This window comes from Phacochoerus africanus, chromosome 7 (assembly GCF_016906955.1).
Source record: "Phacochoerus africanus isolate WHEZ1 chromosome 7, ROS_Pafr_v1, whole genome shotgun sequence".
Classification (NCBI taxonomy): Eukaryota; Metazoa; Chordata; class Mammalia; order Artiodactyla; family Suidae; genus Phacochoerus; species Phacochoerus africanus.
Genome location: NC_062550.1, coordinates 90907934 through 90929519, shown reverse-complemented (window position 1 = coordinate 90929519; position 21586 = coordinate 90907934). Strand labels below are relative to the sequence as shown.

At 43.0% G+C, this 21586-nt stretch overlaps 1 long non-coding RNA gene across 3 annotated transcripts in view; it reads right to left on the bottom strand.

Annotated features, from left to right (window-relative positions):
* LOC125131510 (uncharacterized) overlaps positions 1-21586 on the bottom strand; it is a 52533-nt gene that overhangs the window by 10757 nt on the left and 20190 nt on the right. Inside the window, exons 2-4 of one of the 3 annotated variants that reach the window (XR_007135943.1) lie at positions 19990-20165; positions 9188-9311; positions 4846-5026 (exon numbers count right to left, since the gene is read on the bottom strand). This is a non-coding gene — a long non-coding RNA (uncharacterized LOC125131510). The other 2 variants (XR_007135944.1, XR_007135942.1) reach the window with 2 other exon arrangements.

The window sequence follows — 21586 nt, the reverse complement described above, 5'->3', positions numbered from 1 at the left end:
TGGAGAAGCTCTGCAGCATTTCCAGGTGCCTGTAGATTTCTGCCTTGTGAGCAACTGACAAGTTTCATCACTCCGGACTGGAGCAGGAGACTCTCCTCCAGCATGGGAAAGATTGTTCATATTTGTCTGTTTCCAAACTTCTCCCACAGTGGCAACTTGGCCAAAAGGGCTTGTGGGATTTTTTTTTTTTTCTTGGTGTATGTTTTGGTTAGCTTCCAAAATGGTATTCTCAGGACCTTACACTGGGAAAAAAAAAAAAAAAGGTAAGGAAAAACAAACCTTACCTTATTCGCTTGATGAAATACATCAAAACCATAAATGACTTTTTCTCTGTGGAATTATTTTAGGAGAGAATACCAAAGAATAATATTCTGCTTCCATTGCTTGATAAAAATCCCTTTAAATCCCAATAAGTCAAATCCCTGGGTCTGGAGAAATTGATGGCTTCTGTGGCCATAGGCAAGATTCTTCCGGACTATTGGCAAAGGCTTTGATGCCCACGCAAGGGGACGTAGCAAGCTGTGACTCATGGTGACGTGTCTTCTTCATCAAGGCAGAAAAACCACATGTGTTGCCAAATACTGCACGGGCACCGTAGTTCCAAAATTTTGTTTGCAAGAGGAGTTTTTACTTGAACAAGTAACTCTTTACCATTTCAAGTAATTTCAGGCCTTTGAGGTTTCCAAATGGGGCTCATAATGTTCTTTAACATTTTTTCCGACACATATTTGACAGACAATAGAAAGTGACTGGCACTTTTTTCCTGAAGAGAATGGCATAATGGCAAATTTCTCTGAAATAACAGATGAAATGTCAGTAAATCCAGGGCAGAGTATGTCATTTGGCAAAGGCACCGATTCCATATTATTCCTTTATTCCAAGCCATAATTTAACTTGACCATTTAAAAGCCCAAGGTTTGTGTGTGGCTTCTTTTGCCTAGCATTGCCTAGCATTGCCAACCCTTCAGACAGGAAATGTTGGGGTAAATGCAGGCTTTTGGAAAATTCCAGCCTTTCCAAATTGAGTCTTCTCAAAATAAAACCAAATAACAACAAAACCATCTCATTGTCTCATGTGTTTTCAGGGTAGAGAGATACAGAGGTGTTTCTTTAGCTCTTTACCTATTGGCTGCCGTGAACCAGAATCATAGTGCACAGTAAGCAATCTGGCTTTCATAGCACCTGATAATAAAGCAATGCGGAGTTCCTGTGTGGCTCAGTGAGTTAAGGATCTAGAGTTGTCGCTGTGGCATGGGTTTGATTCCTGGCCAGGGAATTTCTGTATTCGGCTGCCATGCATGCAGCCAAAAAATAATAATAAGAGAGCAATGCATATCAAACCAAAGGATGCCAGGTATGTTTCCAATCTTTTCTCCCACAGAGGCAACTTGAGAGAAGCACTTTTTTTTTTTTTCCAATTTCAGCTGGATGCACTATAAACAGATAATCATCAATATAATGTCAGGAATAATTTTAATGCTTAATGATTGGGTTTGGAGGGCAAAATTAAGAGTTATTGCTTCTTTCCTCCTACTTTCCAAATTTTCTATAATGCTATTACATTATTTTTAGAATATGAATTACATTAAAATGAAACAGGGGTTCCCTGGTGGTTCAGCAGGTTAAGGACCTGACCTTGTCACTATTGTGGCTCTGATTGCTGCTGTGGCTGGGATTTGACCCACAGCCCCAGAACTTCTGCATGCTGCAGGTATGGCCAAAAATAAATAAAAAATAAAATAAAATAAAATAAAATAGTATGTTGGCAAAAATGAGACTTGCAGAAGTCAAAAAGATCATATGCCGCTTAGATATGAGAGCAGATACTTTCAGAATATCTTAGCTGTAACTAACCGGGCTAGCTGTTTCACATATATTACCTCATGTGTTTTTCATAATAATTCTGTGAGACAGGTACTATTAGTGTCCTCATGTTACAGATGAAGAATCAAACTCAGAAAGAATAGCCAACTTGCCCAATGACGCACAGATAGTGGCTGAGCCAAAATTTCAAAGTATGTTCCTTTAGCTCCGAAGCCTGTGCTCTTAATTACTACACAAATGTGAAGGAATCAGAGACGTAGTGATAAAATACATATGGAGTTCCCGTAGTGGCTCAGTGGTTAACGAACCTGACTAGGATCCACAAGGATGTGGGTTCGATCCCTGGCCTTGCTCAGTGGGTTAAGGATCTGGCATTGCCCTGAGCTGTGGTGTAGGTCGAAAACTCAGCTCAGATCCCTTGTTACTGTGGCTGTGGTGTAGGCCGGCAAAAAAGAAAGAAAGAAAATACAGATAAGCAGAATTCTTAGCTGAAGGGTAAATATGGGGTTTTCACATGAGGGAGATTAATCTAAAGAGACATGAATAAAAGTATCTTTGGAGAAGGTAGCATGTTTACAAACAAATTCAGCTCCCTTTACTCCTAAATCTATCCTCCCACAGTCTTCTGACTTGTGACTTTAGCCTCCACAATTGATGTTTACCAGAAATAGAGTCCCCCTTCACAATCCACTTCGCTAAAATTTTCTAATAAGGGAGGTCAGTAGCACAGTGGGTTATGGATCTGGCATTGTCACTGCAGTGGCTTGGGTTGCTGCTGTGGCACGGGTTCAATCCCTGGCACAACTGCTGTCACGTGGGTAGTGGGCACCTCAGTTAATGTCCGTTGACTGATGAAATACTGAAAGAGGTTTTGTAAGACTCACCAATTTGGCAGACTCTAATACCCAGCAATTTGTTGAAATTGTGCTGCGGCAGAAATATTTAGATAAACTTGGTTGGTTACTCCCCACTACCTCATCCCATCAACAACACAGAGGTGACAATGGACCATCTTGCAATCCTTTTTTTTTTTGTCTTTTTGCCTTTTCTAGGGCTACTCCCCATAGCATATGGAGGTTCCCAGGCTAGGGGTCTAATTGGAGCTGTAGCCACCAGCCTACACCACAGCCACAGCAACTTGGGATCCGAGCCACGTCTGTGACCTACACCACAGCTCACTGCAACGCCGGATCCTTAACCCACTGAGCGAGGCCAGGGATCGAATCCGCAACCTCATGGTCCCTAGTCAGATTCGTTAACCACTGAACCAAGACGGGAACTCCCCATCTTGCAGTTCTTGCGAGACAAAACCTTTGTTTCATCAAGCGCATGCCTCAATTGTGCAGCTCTTATTGGTGCTGACTCAAGCACATCTCCCAGTCTCTTCTGTCTCTTGATTCTTTTTGCAACCATTTTATGCCATCGTCCTCTTGTCTTTAGAAAGATTTTTTTTTTCTGCTTCCCTTGGCCATACTAAAATTTATTCATTTGAATCCTGACTGCTTTGATAATAAGCTACAGGTGATTTGTGCTTTTTCTGTTAACTACTTCCAAAATGAAAGAGAAGGGTCAAATTTTCTTCTCAAACAATTCTTTTGCAAGCCCCTAATTCTCCCCAAGCCCCTAATCATATTATCAGGTAATCTAAGTGACAAATAAGCAAAACATACTATGCTATAGAAGTGCAAATACTCTACTTTCCTCCTGAATTACTCTTCAGTAATGCAGTTTTGGCTGTTTTCCAATCATTAGCTTGGCAAGGTGACTCTGCAGGTTTTTTTTTTTTTTTTCCTCGGGGAAACACCTGTTCTTCCTGCAAAAGAAAAGCTATTGCTCTCACTAAATGAATCCGAAAGCCCTGGGAGGATTTCCTTCTGTGGCTTTGTTTGTTCCCAAAACAGGTTCTCCTACTGAGCTTTCTCACCTCTGTAGCTTTGGTGAAGGGAAATAAGTTTATCTGGCAATTTCTTCAGTTCTTAATATATTAATAGCTCCCCCCCCCTTTTTTTTTACTAGTGCTGGTGTAAGCTCCTGTCATGAGTGAAAAAAAGATAACCTTCAATACTACCCTAAAAGGGAGCATTTGCCTTGGGAATAAATGCCAGTAATTCCTTCCTCTCTGTAAGTTATTTCCATAGAAATGCAAACGCAATCTTGGCTGACAGGGAATGCAGTTATTTAAGTATTAAACAATATAAAATTCTCCTGATGAGTTCAACCTGAATGTTCGAAAGAGCAGGGAACACGGGATCCAATTCCCTACTGGGAACCAATCTCATATTAAAACATGGCAAACATCATCTAAGGAATTATACTGCAGTGCAGCTGGGAACTCTCTCTTTGCAATTGACTGCAGTACCCTGGGCCACATTTTGAACTTGAATGCTGCAGGGATTCTTTGTCCAAACTCATATTCTGAAGAAATTTAAAAATAAAATTTCTTACAACTTAAATTTAATTGTGAACTAAAACTGCACACAAAAAAAAATACCATCATTTAGGTCCTACTCATCTATATCAAATAGCCAAAGGTTTAGTGGACTCTTCACAACCACCTATAACGGTATGTGAGACAGGTCATCAGCATCTGCCGTATCTTATTTTTTAACTCAACTCAAATAACTTTATGTAAGTATCTATGTACATGTTAGCATATGCATATATTTTTCTCTTTCCTGAGATTATTTGAACAGACATAATACCCCCACATGATAAGACATTAAAATACCTTAGATCAGAGTTCGCATTGTGGCGCAGCTGGCTAAGAACCTGACTAGTATGTGTGAGGATGTGGGTTCCATCTCTAGCCTCACTCAGTGGGTTAAAGATCCGGTGTTGCTGCGAGCTGCGTGGGTGGTAGATGCAGCTCATATCTGGAGTTGCTGTGGCTGTGACGTCGGCTGGCAGCTACAGCTCTGATTCGCCCCCTGGCCTGGGAACTTCCATGCACCACAGGTGCGGCTCTAAAAAGAAAAAAAGAAAAAAGAAAAAACCCTTCTCGTATTGGGGAAATCAGATTACCTGGGTTCCTTCCAGGCTCTAATACTTCTTCTCTGTTTGACGTTATTCTAAGCCTTAGTGTTCTCATTCGTAAGACTCGGATTGGCGTAAAGATTGGATGGGAGAATTCATGTAAAGCCCACGGCAGAGAGGCTGGCCAACTGCGATAGTGATCATTAATTACCAGGAGAAAAGTCCGAATCTGGGAAAAAGACAAACACAAATATTATAACCATATAGATAAACATATTGCTTTAATTGTTCAAATTAAATAGTAAAATCGAGTTTTTAGTTTTTGAGCGCCCACAATAGTAAGGTGAAACATAGTCCAGTATATAAATCTTGGGTTCAGAAAGGAAGAAGCAAATTAGTTCGAAAGTAAAATTTTTGCTAACATGGAATTCCACAAGGAACTCATAGAGGGTACGTTGAATAATATATTGAATATTAATACCCTTTAACAGCAAATACGGCAATGAGTTTAATTTGGCTGTTATAACAATCTCTGGTAAAAACACAAAATATTCAGTTACAGTGTAGCTCAGTCAAAGACTAAGTAATATGAAATTCAGTCTATGGGCCAAGTAAATATGGCCTCGATGTGTAGTCTTATGGAATTCAAAACATAGTGACTGAGCATCTGATTTGTGCAAGATACTGTCGGAGGCACTGTAAAGAAAAGCATAGGTAAATGAGACTCAAGTCTTGCCCTCCAGAATTGACTAATTGTAAGGCATGGACAGGAGACTAAAAAAATGGTAACGAGGACTATGATCAAAAGAAACTAGCATAAACCCTGAAGGAAGATACACAATGCTCCGAGGAGTTTCCTTGTGGCACAGCAGGATAAGGATCTGCCATTGTCACCGGAGCGGCTCGGGTCAATGGCTATAGCGCAGGTATGATCCCCTCACCTGGAAATGTCCACATGCTGCAGGTATAGCAAATAAAGTAAAAATAAAGAAAAAATAAAATAAAACGCTCTGGAGGCTCGAAGGACGGAAAGTTCTGTTCCTCCAACACGTCAAGCTCAGCCCCGCCTCATGGCTTTTGCACATGCTCTTCTCAGTGTCTGGAACAATCTTCTCGTCCCTCCTTCTCTGCCTTCAGGTCTCAGCTTAAGTTTTTCCCTCCCCGAGTGCCCATCCCAGAGGAGACTCCCCTCTATAATTCTCTATCTCAGCTCCCTGTTTGTTGCCGTTGTTTTTCCTCCTAGCGTTCATTACAATTTACGATTCCTTCGTATTTTCGAATTTACTTGATGTTTTTCTGTCTCCTCATGTTGAATATAACATCCATGAAGACAGGACTATGTCTGCCTGTCTCGTCTGCCATTTCCTCCTGGATGCTTAGAAGAGTGGCTGGCACTTAGCAGGCACTCCGTGCCAGTGATCCGACCCAAGATCACATTTGGCTGGTTGGATCGGGACAGTTTTCATGAGAGGAAGGAAAAATTCTCAGAAATTGGATAGGTTGTAGGGGAAGGTTAGGGAGAAGAGAGATATTCCAAAGAGAAGAAAATGCATGAGCAAATGTCAGGAGCTCAAGAAAAGCAAAGCATTTTCTGAGAGCCACAAACACTGTCAGACCTTTGAACTTGAGATGCATATGTCATTCTTCCGCCTCCCTCTTCCGTTTTAATGTTTACAAATTGGTGTAAGTGTCATTTGTCTTATAATCACTCTCTGAATGTACTATGGTTATATGCTTTTTTCTCCAAAATGGTATCGAATTGATAGTATGTATTATAATCATCAGTTACATTTTCGAAATGGGAAAATAAAGCAATTCAGTCTGTGAACCCAGAGTATGTGCAGGGGGGCTGAGAACATGCTGCCGTAGAAGGCATGCTACAGGCATATAAGAAGGCCAGCAAGGTGAATTTATAGCACACTTAATTGATTAGCAATGGGACGGAGTTTCTACTGAAATGGTAATACTATATTGTCTCCCAAATTAGTATAAATCTTTCTATAAAGATGTATTTTTTCCTTGGCTGTTTACATTTAAAAACTTAACCTCAAGACGAAAGCTCTGTATGAGGCACAGGAGGAGATAATTTCTCCTCCACTGGGCCAGGAGCTGTTTAGGGGGACAGACTCCATCTCCAGAGACTCCATCTGCTCCATGTGGAGTAGAGGCTCTATCAATAGTCGTGGAATGTTAAGTTAACAAAGAATTGTTAAGGAAATGACAAATGGCATCTAACCATTCTTTATACAAAAAAAAATTATTAAATAGACAATAGAGATGAAGACAACGGGGAATATGAATTTTCGAAGTCAAGTGGAGTTCACCTAGGAAATGGCTTTGGAGGAGGGAAGTGGTTGCTTAGCCACTGTTTGGAAGCCGGGGAGAGATACAGGTTGGCAGAGGAGGTATCAAAATCGACTTGGGAAACAGTGCACCTAAGTCTTGTTAAGCTTCCTGCTCCACATGGTGAAGTATGTGTGGGAGCCAGAGGATATGCCAGGGAGAAGGAAATGCACTCAGTGAGGCAGGGAGGGGAGGAGGAGGTGAGCCATGGGACCAGAGAGGGCCTGAGCCTGTCATGACTCGCTTTTACTGAAAGTCAGTCATGAGCCAGAAAATCTAGATGGAGGCTCACATGGGGATATTGGAGTCATCCAGAGTGTTGGCAGGGTCTCTCTTGCACTCCTTATGGGCAGTGACTACAACATTAAACACGGGGGTATTTCAGTCCTCCCTACATCTGACCCTTCAGCAACATCTGACCTGTTTTTTTCCCTCGGCCACCCCTTGGTATAAGGAGCTCCCAGGCCAGGGATCAGATCCAATCCACAGCCACAAACTAAGCCGAAGCTGTAGTAATGCTGGTTTCTTAACCCACTGTGCCAGGCGGGGCATCGAACCCGCATCCCAGTGCTCCCAAGACGCTGCAGATCCCATTGCACCACAGCGGGAGCTCCAGCATCTGGCCTTTCAATATTGGGGTAAAGTACACAGAACACCACATTTAAGTGGGCAGCCCAGTGGCATTAGGCAAATGTATAATGTGGTGCTACCTCACCACTTCCATCTGCAGCACTCTTTTATCTTGTAAAAGGGAAGTTCTACACCCATGAGCCCCTAACTCCCTGTTCCCTTCTCTCCGCAGCCCCTGGCAACCACCATCCTACTTTCTGTCTTGAGTCTGACGGCTCTAGATGCTCCATGAGAGTGAACGCACACAGTATTTATCTTTTTGCAACGGGCTTATTTCATTTAGCATAACGTCTTCAAGTTTCATCCATGTTGTAGCGTGTGTTCAAATATTACCTTCTTTTGTTTGTTTGTTTGTTTTTTTTTTGCTTTTTAGGCCACATCTACAGCATACAGAAGTTCCCAGGCTAGGGGTCGAATTGGGAACTGGAGTTGCAGCTGCCAGCCTACACCACAGCCATAGCCATGTGGGTTCAGAGCCTTGTCTGCGACCTGTACCACAGCTCATGGCAACACAATGAGTGAGGCCAGGGATTGAACCTACATCCTCATGAATACTAGTCAGGTTCATAACCCGCTGAGCCACAATAAGAACTCCAAATTACCTTCCTTTTTAAGGCTGTATAATATTTCACTGTATGGCTCTCCCCCACATTTTGCTTATGACCTCTCTTTACTTTGCTCTACACTTCTCTTAACATCCACAACCAGTTTTCCTGGTTTTACACCTGCCTCCTTGACATCTATTTCTCTGCTTCATTTCAGGCTCACTTTCCACCACTCAGTCATTCAATCTTGACATTCCCTAAAATGCGGTCCCAAGCCCCACTCTTCCCATCCCCTCTGCTCTTTCCTTAAACAAACTCACCCAAGACCCTGCTTTCCCTTCCTGTTTATTCGCCAGGGTTTCCACATGTGCAGCCTCGGGGCAGGGGGAGGGGTGCACAGGGAACAGTGAGGGAGGAAGGGGGACATCTGCCTCCCCAATCAGATCAATAGCATCAACGCGGAGAAACAAAGAGGCAACAGATGTCGCAGCCAAACTACTCCACATCTGGATCAAGAGTCTAAGTATGACTATAAAGGCGTGAGGCCAAATAATGTTTGAGGAAGTTGACTCGTGCTATGACTTCGTAGATAAGAATGGAGCAAGAATAAGCTATTGGGAGCCCAGCCACAGGGTGACGGGTATCCAGGCTGCCTTTGATGATAGAAATACATTTGAGGGAAAAATGGACACAAATTGATAGCTGAAAATGTGGGATAAAAGAAGTGACAGAGAAGTTAAGGCTTTCTCTAAGGTTTTTGCTCATAGATGCAACGTGCAATTTCCTTTTTTCTCATGTTCGAGGTCAAAAGAATACTTTCTCTGAGGATTAAACAAAAAGTCACAGCGAGACCATGGAAATAGTTTTCTTACCAGTTCTTCCTACCCCTTTTTACTTCATCCTCTAGGGCTGAAATCTACGCAGAATTCAGAAAAGGATGAAGACGACAGGCTGACGGTGACGTCCTCAATGTCTATGCTTCTCTCCATTGCTTTTCTGTAATATTGATATCTTTCGGTTAATAACCTCACTTTTCTCTGCTTCCTCCGTCCTTCAAAAACCACCGTGTAATATCCCTACTTGATAATTATCATGGACTGGCTTACTGAGCTTAAAAAGAAAGAGAGAAAGAAATGTGTTTTCTTTTGGATCAAGCCTTAAAAATACAAATGATCAGTGTTACCAGTCACTTTAAATAAGAATAACCAAGAAATCCATAATTGATTGCTAATTTTTTTTTTGTCTTTTTGCCATTTCTTGGGCTGCTCCCTTGGCATATGGAGGTTCCCAGGCTAGGGGTCCAATTGGAGCTGTAGCTGCCAGCCTACGCCAGAGCCACAGCAATGCAGGATCCGAGCCGCGTCTGCGACCTACACCACAGCTCACAGCAACGCCGGATCCTTAACCCACTGAGCAAGGGCAGGGATCGAACCCGCAACCTCATGGTTCCTAGTCAGATTCGTTAACCACTGCGCCACGACGGGAACTCCTGATTGCTAATTGATAATGGTTGAGATTTTAGGCCATGCGGGGGATAAGATATAATCCTGTCCTATAAATGTAGCGAATATAGAGTAACGATGCAGTTAGGCTGTTTTTCACTTTACTCCTTTTTCTGATGTTAGCACTCGACGTTTGTCTTGGAATACTCCTGGAGACAGTCGGATGATACTATTAAGCGAGGGACTTTTTCAGCCAAACAAGAGTTAGTCATGACCCAAGCTGGGCCAATTAAAAGTTTTGCTCTCAGGAATTTCAATCTTGAGTGGAGGAAAGAAAAGACTGAAAAAGATCACTTCCAGACTTGCCCTCTGGATCCCAAAGGTCGCCCTGGTCCTTGTCTTTTCTGAGCTTGGTTCTCAAGCTGATGTGCAGAATGGAAAGTTCCTTTCTGGCCTCCCTTAGCTGGGTTCCTCTACTCCTAATCAGCATTTTATCTTGAATGCTTCCAAGTGCCAGGCACTATTCCATTGTGTGGATGATGTCATTTGATCTTCACAACAACCTACAATTATTATTCTCTTTTGACAGATGAAGCGGAGCCTTAGAAAAAATTAAAATAACTTGTCAAAGTTGACACGCCGAGGAAGAAATGGAACTGGGATTCAGACTCAGGTACTATGACTCCTGGTTTTCAGCATCTCAGCTCTGGGGAAGAATTCTTTAGGAAAATGCATCAAGTGGACTTTTTGGTGATGGTCAGGAAGGGGTTCTGGAGGCTGGACCAGAGAAGCTGAGACAAGAGGGAAACCAATTGTTTTCCAGAGTAAAGCAACAGAATTTGTGGAGCTGTTCTCTGACATTTAGAGAGTGGATTTGGGGAGCCTGGACTCAAAGAAGGCTATAGATGTTAGGAGAGTGAATCTTTGTAACAGCAGCAGGCCAGAGTCTTAGGGGAGAGAAGACAGTGTCCATTGGGATATTCTGCATCATAAACAACAGAAACCTGGACAGGAAACTAAATGGGTATAATTAATAACACTATTATTTCAAGAAACCCAACATTAAGAATGTTTAAGATTAAATATTTTAATGGACCAAAATGAAGACCACGTTTTTACGACCTTTCCTTTTTTGTATCTTTTGCTGTGTTGTCTTGTCCTCAGGGTAACCCCCTCATGGTTATAAGATGACCACAGCGGTCCCATGTATCATGTTTAAACAGGACAGTGTCTCCCTTGAGAGGAGGGAACTTTTCCTTTCACTCTCCCAGAAGATTTCCTTCCGTGTCTTATTGGCCAGATTGCATCACATACCCACGCCCAAACACTGCTGACCAAAATTTCTAAAAAGAGTTGGGATGCAATTCTCAGGGTGGGGCTTGAAGAGGATGGATTCCTGAATGAAATCAAAGTTCTACGAGAAGGAGGAAAGAGAAGTGGAGTGACCATTGACTAGGAGATCCACAAAATTTACTGCATACAATAAGATCTTCTTTGAAGGTCATAAACTTTGGGAAGAGCAAAGATTATGGCAGACTCTGGAGCCAAAAAGACTTGGATGTGAATATGGCTCCTTAATTTACCAGCTATATGATAATGGGTGTAGGGAAGCTGTGCCTAGTAAATGAAATAATGCGTGGGAAATGCTTGGCACCATATCTGGTACATATTAAGTGTTCAATAACTGGTAATTGTTTTGAATATTATACAGAATTTAAATCACATTTTGTCCTAAGTGCAATTATTTTCTATTATTCCCAAATGTTTAGTAAAAGTCCATTACATGGAACAAGCCTGCATTAGAGAGGGATGCTTTAAGGGACGGAGAAGAGCTTGTGTCTCTTCTTGGAGAGGAATATTAAGAGGGGGCTGAAAATATAGGAGGCAACGTGGTGAAAGAAGATCAGTAATTGATCTGGAAGTAGAGGTTTGGAGCAAGAGGTGAGACTCAATAAATTCAAATTTCTTCTAGGAGAGCAGAGCTATGTGCAGTAGGAACTTGATTTATTCTTTTTTTTTTTTTTTTTGGCTTTATTTTAAGGCCACACCCTCGGCATATGTAAGTTCCCAGGCTAGAGTCCAATCGGATCTATAGCGGCCAGCCTACACAACAGCCACAGCCACAGTAATGCAGGATCCGAGCCACATCTGTGACCTACATCACAGCTCACCGCAACACTGGATCTCTGACCCACTGAGCGAGGTCAGGAATTGAACCCGCAACCTCATGGATACGAGTTGGATTCATTTCCACTGTGCCACAACTGGAACTCCGGAACTTGATTTATTCTATTTGATACTAAAGGGAAGGCTGAGGTTTTGGAAATATTTAAGTTACAGGCACATTTAAAAAGAAGAGTGACGGTGCAAGGCAAACAGGCAAAACGAGCGAGGCAGACACGGAGTGTCATAGGACATCCAAAGGAAAGGAAACTGCCATGGATCACGGTAGTTAGGAAAGGGCTTCTGTGACATGGGAAACTTGAATTTAGCTTTGAAGAATATTTAAGATGAAGTTAAGGGAAGACAAGAGCACATTCTAGAGAGAACGGTAAGAGCAAAGCTGTGGAATCAGAACAGGCAAAAGACACCAAAATACCAACTAAAGTCATTGCAATGGTCAAAGCGTGAAATGAAAATGCTATGACCAGGAGGCTGGAGGAACTAAATAAGGCTTTTGAGGAAAAAAATTTTCTGTTTTTGCAATTAAAAAAAAAATCTAGTTGTGAAATTTTAAAGGTGGAGCTAGTTAAAAATTATTACTTTAAAATTAATCATAACTGGAGTTCCCCTTGTGGCTCAGTGGTTAACGGATCCAACTAGGAACCATGAGGTTGCGGGTTCGATCCCTGGCCTCAACCAGTGGGTTAAGGATCTGGTGTTGCCGTGAGCTGTGGTGTAGGTCACAGATGCAGCTCAGATCCTGCGCTGCTGTGGCTGTGGTGTAGGGTGGCAGCTGCAGCTCCCATTAGACCCCTAGCCTGAGGACCTCCGTATGCCACGGGTGTGGCCCTAGAAAAGACAAAAAGACAATAATAATAATAATAAATAAAATAAAATAAATCATAACAAATAGGCCCTCAAACCTAAAATATCAAGGTTATTCCAATTTGTTAATTTACTAAAATCTATAGCACAAATGAACATTTTCTTTCTCTCTCTCTCTCTTTTTTTTTGCTTTTTAGGGTTACACCTATTAAAAGAATAATAGTTATTTATTGCATGACATATGCTTGGTAGATGTCATATCGACCGATATGACACCAGTCGATACTGTTTCTCCTAAAATATATGATACAAGGTAAAAAGTTAATGTCTATGAATAAAGAGTTATAAAAAAATTACTGCATGCAAGATGTTCTATGGGAGACAAAAAGTTATGACTTGGAACTTTTCTTAGGGAGTTACAGTCTAGTTAGAGATACCTGGAGGTAGCGAGATGGTGAAGAGCTTAATATATAAGGCTAAAGAAGATGGATTTTTAAAACGAGGCACCAGCGAAGCATTCAGAACCTGGAAGTGACAGGGCTGGTGCTTCATCTGGCTACCACATCCATGATGAGTTGGAGGGTGGAGAGACCAGAGATATGAGAAGGATCAGGAAACGTGTACGATTCCAAGCAGGAGGCAACAAGGGGCTGAGCTCTCGTGTGCTATCTGGAAAAATCGAGGGAGGGGTGGGTTTCAGAGATGTCTGGCCCTGCACGGATCTCTAAGCTCTCCATCACAGCCATAGTTCCCGCAGCCAGAAGCACCCTGAGGAAGTCTTCCAGAACTCCCCAGACACACCCACAGTTCTGATCTTCTTTCCGACCTATTTCTCCTACCGCATTCGGACACGCTCCCAGCCCCTTCTCCCACCTCCTGCTCATCTTCACCCTTCGGACTGAGCCCCAGCTCTATACTGCCCTGGTTACTGATTTGGTTTCTATTACTCATAGCATGTTTTCTCAGCTGCAAGAAACGGACATCCTAAATTGGGGCTGAAGACCATAGGGTATTTGTTGCTGGCTTCACAAGAAGCCTGTCTCCAAGGTGGTTTGCTCATTCAACCATGCTCTCAACATGCATATTCTACCTCGTCTCCTTAGTGAGTCAGCGCTGTCTCCCCTTGAGTTTGTCAGGGGGCTGCAACCACTCTAGACGCAAGGGAAGGGAGACAAAAGGGTTTTCTCCTCTCCTTTATTTTATCAGGGAATAAAATCTTTCCTACAAGCCCTCAGTCAACTCCTCCTTACGCTGCACAGGTCAAGGTGGGATCACGCACTTACTTCTACTGGCGAAGGGGAATGGGTTCACGGACTGACTTAAACCAGGCTTCACTTCTCCTGTATCCTGGGCATTTTTCCCTGGACAAAGTTCAGCCTTTGTTCAGGCTGGATGGGGAACAGCACTTGGTCAGGTACCTCAAGGTGTTTGTCATGGACGAAGGCATAGAGAACCTCAGCCTGCCCCTCTCAACCTGCCCCATTATTCGCTTCCCAACGAGCCCTTGAACCCTGCCTCAGTGCATCCATCCCCTGCCTCCCCTCCTGCTTCAACAGGAAGTTTGTGGATGGATGTGTCCTTAGGCAAGAGAGTTGTAGACAGTAGTCGCTACGAAGGAAGAACTGGCTGGACTGGCCATTGCGTAGATCCTTAGGACAAGGCTGAACGATGCTCTAGGATACAAGGGAGGCCATCTGAACCTCTGTTACTACTTTAACCTTCTGCGTAAAGATTTGAGAATATTGCTTTTTTGTTTTTAGTCCCTGGAGTCTGCAAGTTGTTGGATTTTTAAAGAGGTGAATAATACAAACATCAAGGATTAGAGAACAGTTTGAGGAGGAGCTGAAAGACATATCGAGGGTGCCAATGTGTCTGCAGATGACAGGGCTTTTGTAAGCCTCTCTCTTATTATCATCTCTTTTCTAAGGTTCATTTCACATTAAAATTTCCCTCAGCATTTTGGCATGGATAAACCTTGGCAATGCCTCTTTGAAAAAATAATTATCATGTATTTTTTCTTTTTAAAGCCAAGCAGATTTTTTTTTTTAATGGTTACAGCTCTGGAGTATTCATTAGTAAAATCTATTGGGCGTTTAGGAAGTGGGTATCATTAGAGTTCTGTAATGTAGCTAATTTCACTCCACTGACTCCTCTTTGCCTCTACCTTTTATTGTTCTGTATTCTGACAGTTCTAATAACCATACATATAAAAGGGGTATACATTTCCTTATTTTTTAAAGGGAAGTTTTTGCTTTATTTCATTCTGCTGTGCTGCCTTGTCCTTAAAATATCCCATTGCTCTTCATGGCCTGGGATTTATTTTTGATTTGAGAAGAAGAGGAGGTCTTGTGACCAGCGGGAGCCAACTCTCACCTAGTGAGCTCCTCTTTATATTTTCCCTAAAATAGGTTATCTATCCCTCATCCCAAGCCATACTTATGCTGGGGCTTTCCACTTATGCCAGATAAACTGTATAAGGAAATTCGGGAATTCCCGTCGTGGCGCAGTGGTTAACGAATCCGACTAGGAACCATGAGGTTGCAGGTTCAATCCCTGGCCCTGGCCTTGCTCGGGTTAAGGATCTGGCGTTGCCGTGAGCTGTGGTGTAGGTCGCAGATGTGGCTCGGATCCCGAGTTACTGTGGCTCTGGTGTAGGCCAGTGGCTACAGCTCCGATTCGACCCCTAGCCTGGGAACCTCCATATGCTGCAGGAGTGGCCCAAAGAAATAGCAAAAAGACCAAAAAAAAAAAAAAAAAAGTAGGAAATTCGAGCTCAACTGAAAAGACTTCTAAGGAAGAATAGCTTTTAGTTAAACTCATTTGCTCACCTTTCATACCTCTTATCTGTGTACACACAGGTGTCGTCACTCCCTGTTACCTGGTTACCCCTGATCAGTCGTTGTTCACAGAAAAAAGATCTTGCCTCCCCCCACCCCCACCAGCCTCAATACCTTTGTTCATTACATTCCCTTTGCCTTGAAGGGCCACGACTCTTTGCCTGGTTGTTCCACTTCATTCTTTCCCCAAAGTATGAGGCCTTTCTAGACCTCACTTCCATCCTATTCTCTATCTAGTTTCATAACAGTTTGAAAGCAGCCTAACTCTCCTGCTTGGAATGTCTCAGTTCTGGCCCCTCTGAGTCTTGCCCGCTGCTGGTTGGAGTATGGTTTCACCCTTGGATACTTCTTAGAACCAGGACACTCCCTCCCCCTCTTAGGGCTGATACTGCTTACAGATGCCAGAGGCAGTGCACCCAGAAATCAGGTTGAGTTTTGGGTACCAAATCATCAGCCAAATGTGTCCCACTCTTTGGCTATTCCTTGGCCTGATTTACTCTCTTCTCTCCGCTGTCTTCCTGTATTGCTAGACTGTGAGCTCACTGAATGTGGGGACCAGACTTTGCGACTTAGAGATGATATAAACTGCAGTAACTTAAGCGGTGATAGTGAGAGTCCTGTTAATGTCCTCGATTTAATTTGCTTTGAGTCATGGTGCGCAGGATTTTAAAAATAGAGGCTCCAAAGATTGTTCCCTTGGTGAAGACTTCTTCAAAAACAAGCAGTTCACAGAAAGGGAAAAACAAATGGTTCTTGAACATCTGAGATTATATTTAACCTCAGTCATAATAAGAGAACAATTTAAATATATGCCGAGATACCATTTTTTCACTAACCAAATAGAGAGAAAGAAAAAACTTGATTAACACCTGTGTTGTTGAGGACACAAAATAACAGATGTTTTTATGCATATGCACATACTCTCTGACCTACAAATACCATTTCCAGAAATTTAGCCTGTACATATGCAGACATGCTTTTTCTGTATTATTTTTGATAGGATCAGAGTGAAACAGCCTAATGTTTGTTTCATCAATAATGGACTGAGTAGGAATTCATGCTGTTACTCAGCAGGTGAAGAATCCAACATAGGGAGTTCCCGACGTGGTGAAGTGGGAACAAATCCGACTAGGAACCATGAGGTTGCAGGTTCAATCCCTGGCCTTGCTCAGTGGGTTAAGGATCCGGCGTTGCTGTGAGCTCTGGTGTAGGTTGCAGATGCGGCTCGGGATCATGTGTTGCTATGGTTGTGGTGTATGCTGGCTGTAGTTCTGATTGGACCTCTAGCCTGGGAACCTCCACAGGCCACGGGTGTGGCCCCAAAAATAAAAAATAAAAAAAGAATCCAACATAGAGTTTTTGAGGATGCAGATTCAGTCCCTGGCCTTGATCAGCGGGTTAAGGATCTGGTGTTGCCGGAAGATGTGGTGTGGGTCACAGATGGGGCTTGGGCTCGGCGTTATTGTGCCTGTGGTGCAGTCCAGCAGCTGCAACTCTGATTCCACCCCCAGCCTGGGAACTTCCCTATGCCACAGATGCAGCCCGAAAAAGAAAGATAAAATAGACTAAGTAAAAAAAATGCTATGGAAGTCTTCAATGTACTGATGAAACAACTTCCAAGCTATCTGATTGAGAGGGGAGCAGGGTACGGAGAGTACGACCTACTAGGGGCACACATGCGGGAGGGAAGACTCACTGCTTACCTTCTTGTGCCTTTACTTTTTTGAGCCAGGTGAAGGCACTACCTTTCACAAAACCAAACCAGAAAAGAGCATTTGTAACTCTAGAGGATATGTCTTTTCTCTAACAGTAACACAGGGTTTGACTTTTGACAGATGTTCAGATTCCCTAGAGAACACAGCCTGGCGTAAGAGCGTACCTATCTATCGTTTTAGGAAGGGACGTGATCCCAGGGAAGTAAGAGCAGAGAGAGAAAGGGAGCGAATCAAAGAAAGGAGGAGAGCGAATGTTCAAGGCAGTGTGGACGAGGCAGAGCTGGCCTCAGCTTTGCAGCCAGATAGAGCTGATTGGTGTCCTAAGAGGCTCCAGGAAACCAGGACAGTCCAGGCCTGGGATGAAAGGCAGCTTACTGGTTGGCTTCTCCCTGTCTCCTGCCTCTCCCTGGTTGAGGTTCACCCCATGGGCGGGCATTGACTCCTTTGGCTCTTCTGTCATTTCCAGCCAGTCCAGGCAGCCCTTGGTGAAGGCTGAGCTCCAGATCCAGTGAAGGCAAAGTACACACACGGTGGTCCCTCCTTTTCAGGTGACACTGTACCCAGGGTCTCCTCTTTCTGTTGCAGTACTGGTGGAAGCATGTCAAGGGACTGAGGTACGGGACTGAGTACGAGGTACTGTAGAGCGATTTGATGGGGTACCTACTGGGCTCAATACTGTCAGTGCTCAGAACGTTGTTTTTTTTTTTTTTAATACACTTTATTTTTTAGAGCCTTTTTTAAAAAAATTATTATTTTTTGTCTTTTTGCCTTTTCTAGGGCCGTTCCTGCAGCATATGGAAGTTCCCAGGCTAGGGGTCCAATTGGAGCTGTAGCCGCCAGCCTACACCACAGCTCAAGGCAACCCCAGACCCTTAACCCACTGAGCAAGGCCACGGATTGAACCCGCAACCTCATGGTTCCTAGTTGGATTCGTTAACCACTGAGCCATGACGGGAACTCCTAGAGCCGTTTTAGATTCACAACAAAATTGAGCAGAAAGTACAGAAATGTCCCCTATTCTCACTAACCCCCACATACTCAAAGCTTTCCCCACCATTTACATCCTGTACCAAAGTTGTGTATTTGTTATAATTGATGAACCTCTATCACCCAAACTCAGAAGAGTTTTCATTTGCTTTTGTTTGCCTAATGGGTTGGTTGGTTGGTTGGTTGTTTGGTTGGTTGGTTAAAACAGTTAAGGAATTTCCTATTAAACTATAAATCTCAGAGTCAGTTAGAACCTAACCTTTTTAAATCCCCCAAACACACAATCATCTAATTGCAGTGCTGGATTATTCCACTCCACTTAAGCTTATATGTGTCTGTGTCTGTTCCTGCTTAATACAATGCACTTTAAACAAATTAATCTAAAATATATACTGCTGAAATGAAGACATTATTCTGGGTGAGGCACAGGCATATAAAGAAGTACAATATATCGCCTTTCTCTCAAAGTTACTACAAAAGTATACAGACTTAAACAGGAATGTGAGAATTAAGAAACAGAATTGCACAACAGAATAGCACAAAATGTGTTCCACCAGGAAAATGATTACTGGCCAAGTGAGAAGTAGATACAATAAATACTATAAGGTTTATGCAGTATTTCTTTGTACCTGGAGTAGTTTGGGAAGACTTGATGGAAAAACAGTAAGTTGAACCAGGTTTTTTGTTTTGTTTTGTTTGTTTGTTTGTTTTGCTTTTTAGGGCCACACCCATGGCATATGGAGGTTCTCAGGCTAGGGGTCGAATCGGAGCTGTGATCCTGCCGGCCTGAACTGCAGCCACAGCAACACAGGATCTGAGCCATGTCTGCAACCTATGCTACAGCTCACTGCAATGCCAGATCCTTAACCTGCTGAGCAAGGCCAGGGATCAAACCTGTGTCCTCACCGATGCTAGTCAGATTCATTAACCACTGAGCCACGACGGGAACTTCCTGAACCAGTTTTGAATTATGAATAAGACTTAGGAGAATAGATATAGTGCGGTCACTTTGCATGATGGCCTAGCCTAAGCCTAGGCTCTGAAGCTTGGGACACCATGTGTAGACTCGTTTTCAGTCTTTTTTTTTTTTTTTTTGCTTTTTTAGGGCAGCACCCACAGCATATGGAAGTTTCCAGGCTAGGGGTTGGAATTGGAGCTGCAGCTGCTGCAGGATCCGTCCGAGCTGCATCTGCGACCTATACCACAGCTCACAGCAATAGTGGATCCCTAACCCACTGAGTAAGGCCAGGGACCGAACCCTCATCCTCATGGACACTAGTCGGATTCTTTTCCGCTGCACCACCATGGGAACTCCCTGGAAAACAATTTCTAATGAAATGTCTCTAACACAACCCCTACCCTGGCCTAAATCAGAAGGCAGTCCCCTCACCCTGCCGTGGAAATGTCTGTAGCGAGCTGACCAAAATTTGAAGGCATTAAGTCCCCTAAAAACAGACTTCGTGTATTTCTGGAGCTTTGTAGCTCATGGGGACCGGGGAGAGGGGGCAGGGACTGTTTGTCAAGGAAATATTTAACCGGTGGCTTTTTATACCTCACACAGCGTAAGCATTTTAAAGGGCTGAGTAGTTAAGGGGCAATCTTTAAAGTCTGGATCAAGGTGAGATCCGTAGAAAACGGAATGACTGGCCACTGAATGGAAGGTGGCCGTGTTTATCAGCAGCATCTAGGAATCGCAGGCCAGCACCTATCACATCACATCCTCTCCTTTCTGCTATCAGTTGGATGCAACAGGAAGCTGACGAAGGTGCGAGGCAGTTTCCTTTCTGCTCTGACTTGGCTAGTTTCCTCTGCAGCTTGCTCACAGCTTATTGTGAAGGAAAATCATGAAACACCAGCGAATTTCCTCCGGTTGGATCAAGCCTAGGACAAGGAAGGAAAAGCACATTTCTAAGATTAGTCAATTTCCCTTTGCAGCCATGAAGTTGGTTCAGGGCCTGCCGCTGACCCTCCTCATCAGACGTGCCTCTCTTACACGTCTCCACTCAGCTTTACATCATAGGCATGAGAAGGACTTGTGGCAAAAGGAGCACTGTGTATCATGTAACGCTTGTAGGAAATCTTGGGCTCAGTCATGGGAAAGGGGCCTGCCCAGGACAGTTTAGTTGATAAGGTTCTCGTTCTTTGACGTCTATCAAGTTCAGGCCAAGGGGGTTAAACGAAATACAGGTAATTCTCACGGATCTACCCAGCAGCCATGTGCGTTTGCTCTTTTCTCAGTATGACTAAAAAGGAGCTGTTTCCAAGGAGAAAGTTTATGCAAAATTAACAAAGGAATGGAGGAGTTAGTTTAGTGAAAGAGACAAGGTGGGACTACTTCAAAGAGCAAGAAGGTGTGTCTGTGGTCCTAGGAGATGAGTAGAATTTTGCCAGCTCGGAGAGGAAGATGTATGCTCTGCTGAAACTGAAGAGTCTGCCATCTGAAGACTGTGACTGGCTTACTCTGAAGAAGTAATTCATCTTGAAAATGGAGATTACTATTTAAAATAGCTTCTTAGCAAACTTAACAACATGGAGGAACAATGGCACATTGGGGTCCACACCGAATGAGAGTATATTAATTCAGCAGGTGGACGATTCTTCCTCATCGTATTCAATTTCCTGGCATTCTAATTTACCTGCCTTTAATTTCTCTTTGAAAATTTCCCTCCCTTCTGTATTCATTGTTATTATTAAAATACGATGCTCATAAGTTTCCCTTTTATACATTTGTATGATTTTTAATATGTATGCTGTAGAAATTCCTCTAGCCCAGGCATACATTGTGATTGCTAAAATTGATAACGTCATAAAAACAAGAATGCAAAAGTATGGCACTCCGCAGTATGAACAGTTGATAAACAGACGGTAAAATAAATAAGGGAAGAATTAGTTTAACTTTCATAGCATTTGGAACAGCCTCCGTAATAGTCATCTGACAAGGAACAGATTTGTGGGGGCTGTGGCATTCTACTCCTTTTTTTTCCTAGGGACTAATTATCTATTAATTTACAGACTTGCTAAAAAACTGTGGTGCACTTAAAAACAACTTGGTTGATCAACCAGCAGTAGCATCATTAAATTAACAAACAAAAGAACTTGCACACAAATAATGGGCCTAATGATGTTTTCATGGGATCTGTAGACTTTTTTCATACTTCAGAGAAAACACATCTTTTATTTTTAAAGATAAACCACGTCTCTGAGGAGGTGGCTATACCCAGAAGTTTTTACTTAATTAGACCGAATCAGTAAAATTGTTTCTATTATCGTCATTCATAAACATTTTAGCCGTGGGTTCTGGG